Below are 3,708 nucleotides of genomic sequence, written 5' to 3'. Positions count from 1 at the left end.
CTGGAAAATGATCAAATGAACAGTATTCATTCATTTAGTCATAACTCAGTGTAGAAAGGTCCAATTGACCTGAGTTTTTACCAATAGAAAGCTGAGACATAGCCCTACAACTTTCATGAAGAAAACTGTAACACCCTCCCGGTAGCAACTCTGTACATTCTACTGTTCCGGTGACCGATGTCGGTCCGGACAGCTAGAACGTCCGGAAAAATATTTAAACTAAAGTCAGGAACCATAATTGACTCAAATAAATAATAATTTTGATAAATGGCTTAAATAAATTATATTTCATAAACTATATTCAAAATTACGACAAAAATGGATTAAGGTAAAACAGAGTGTGCCGATACACCGTGTGATATTGCTTACTCGGATATACTGTACACGGGTAAGGGGTGTCACAAAAACAAACTCAAATTTTGACCATAACATGTCCAAAAACTGACCTGCAGTCAGTGTACAAAAACTACAGAATTGATTCTGCCCAGAAATTTTGGAAAAATTACAATCCGGCCAGTTATGGTTTTTAGGCCATAACTTGAGCTACAAAACTCCAAATGGAGTGATTCAAAAAAATAAATGTAACTAGACACAATAAGGAACAACTTTGATGGAGAACATTTGGCAAAATTCTCACTGTAGAATGGCCTAATGGAACAGTAATCTCTAGCCTCCAAAACTGAAATTTCTGATTTATTCACCATTGGTTAGAAGTATGGGTTGGCAACTACTGCTAACACTTTTGAAAATCAAAATGTGGTAAATTTATGTGATTAGAACTTATGTAGCTATTATGCATTGGAAAGTCAATAATTTGACCTAAATAGTAAAATGAATAGTAACTTTACATGTAAAGCATAAAAAATTCAATAAAAAAAACTTGGAAATGTGCCCTAGTACACCTAGTAAGATTGGTTTGGATAGGTTAGCATGCCAAAAGGGTTCAGTTAGCAGTACTGCACATGGCATTATGCCATTATGTGATTTTATGGCTTTTAGCCATTCTGATATTATGATGATACTTGGCCTTGTGCCTAATATTATTATAGCTTATCAGCTGTTCTGTTGCACACCGAGAGACATTATGTGACCGATGGTGTGACGGCCCGAGGTACTTGGTACCCAGTGCCAGTTTACTCGTTTATCCAGTTCAGTCATTCAATATAGGTTACTTGGGCAACCAAAAATGAAAGTTGATAAATATAATGAAATAAGGGATATAACAAGTACCAAATAAATAAGACTACAAATAATTACTAAAAATTTGTCTACATGAGACATCAATATACACACTGCATGTTTATTTTCTTTTAGTTCTTTTTATTTTATTATTGGCACCACTAAGCATTATTGCTTAGCGCGTTGCTTTTTGCTATGCGTAGGTACGGGAGATACGGAGCGCGATCCCAGTAGACCCCAGTCAGGGTGAGAGTCAGATCTGCTAGTGTCCTATGTCACCTCTCAGCTACAGTGCATTGGTAGGATGCTAGGCTTCATTTTGTATTTTGTGTTTTGTATCTTTGTAAATTTTGTAATTAAACTTTTATTTTGTCATGTATATCAACTCATGTGATTATGTATTAATGAAAGTATCTATAAATGTTGTTCATAAATGAAAATTAAGTATTTATTTATGATTTGAGTATAAATATGATGTGAATTGAATGATTGGAAAGTTTGAGAAATTGATGAGAAATTGTTGAAAATTGTTGAGACATTATTGATGGTTATTGGAGTTTGAGAATATGGATGAATAATTGGGAGTGTTTTTCACAGGTTCCGAAGAACTGTTTTCTTCATTTTTAGCAGGTACTCTGCCGGATTTTCTATAAAATTTTTGGAACCTCAAATGAATTTATAATTTCTATAAATGAGTTAAATTTCACAAATTGCACTTCATAACCATGAAGAAATAAATTAAGGAAGGATAAAAAAATAATTGAGATAAAATATAGTGTTCCGGTACACTGTGTGGCATATCTTGCTCGGCTACATTATAGACGGGTAAGGGGTGTCACATTTAGTGGTATTAGAGCACGGTTTAGGCGTTTCTGGGTCTAGATTGAGTCCATACCATGCATTGTATTTGTAAGAGCTTAGGTGACACTAATGCATATCTGTTTCTCTTTGTTATTTTGATTAGGATATGGACCCCACATCTCAGAGGGCAGTTGACGAGGAAGTGGAGAATCATGCTCCACCTACAGCAGCTGAAACTACGGGTAGGGGAGAACCTGCTCCACCAGCTCCAGCAGAGCCTGCACAGCCTCCACAGGCCATGTTCCAGTAAATGGCCGAGTTTCTTAGACAAATGGCAGGGGTAATGCCACCACCACCACCTCCATAGCAAAAATCCTATATGGAAAAACTGAGAAAATTTGGAGTAGTGGATTTCTTTAACAAGAGAGAAGATGATTCTATTGTAGTTGAGAACTGGTTGAACATAATAGGGAGAGTTTTAAAACAACTCCACTGCACTCCAGAGCAAAACTTAGAAGCTGTTGTATCTCTACTGCAAGATGATGCATATCAATGGTGGGATACAGTGTCTAGTGAAGTGCAGCCAGAACAAATAACCTGGGACTTCTTCCTCTTAGAGTTGAAAAAGAAGTATGTGGGTAGTGTATATCTGGTAGAGAGAAGAAGAGAATTCATTAACCTGAGGTAGAGATAGCTGACAGTAGCAGAGTATGAAAAAGAATTTGTTAGACTAAGCCGTTATGGAAGGGAGATAGTCCCTATTAAGGCCGAGAGGTGTAAAAGATTTGAAGAGGGGCTAAATGACAACATAAAAATAATGATCACTGCCTTGGGAATCACAGACTTTACCAAGTTAGTTGAAGTTGTAGTAAAAGTTGAGAAAGTCAGAATAAGTGGCAGACCAGAAGAGAGAGACAGCAAAAGAGGGGCCCGAGTCAGTCTAGCTCATCTCCTGCACCTGGGAAGAAGTTCAAAGGTCCACCTGCTTAGAGTTCAGGTCAGCCTCAAGGTCAGGGTCAGTCCCAGGGGCCCAAGCCACAGTTCACACCTGGTAGAGGCCAGTCCATACCATCAGTGTGCAGTTCTACAAGGACGGTGTTCAGGGGACCAGCTCCAACATCTTCTGCTTGTCCACACTGCCTGAAGTGGCATAAGGGGGAGTGTTGGAGAGTGACGGGTGCTTGTTTAAGGTGTGGGTCGATAGAGCATTAGTTAAGAAACTGTCCACGCAGAACTACCATAGTTGCCCCAGCACAAGGAGATAGACCTTGTTATACCTTATCCCTGGTAAGGCATAACATATTCCCGTAGCATACCTAATGAATTACTGAACTCCACCTATCGATAACCCATTAGTTATGTTACAAAGGATTTTAAAACAAATCATAGCCTTTTATCTTATCAATTCTTTTGCGAAAAACTGCATGAGAATAGTTAAAATTCCATGTAAACATTCATTGGAAATAATGATAGACTAAATATTGCAAAAGTTACATTTTCATAAGTCTCAAAATAAAATACAAATAGTCACAAACTCAAAATGTGATAGCAATGCAATGCTTTTAAATACAAACTGATCAATGTCCGTACATCCGTACATCCATACATATAGGTACAAAATACATCCAAAGGAATCACAAGGGTATACCTAACGTAAATACCCACCAACAACACCAAAATGTTGCTTTCAAGTCTCTCACTCGGCAGCCTTCTCCTTTCCTTTACCTG

The sequence above is a fragment of the Hevea brasiliensis genome, chromosome 10, assembly GCF_030052815.1.
Source record: "Hevea brasiliensis isolate MT/VB/25A 57/8 chromosome 10, ASM3005281v1, whole genome shotgun sequence".
NCBI classification, from domain to species: Eukaryota; Viridiplantae; Streptophyta; class Magnoliopsida; order Malpighiales; family Euphorbiaceae; genus Hevea; species Hevea brasiliensis.
This window is presented reverse-complemented; position numbering follows the sequence as displayed.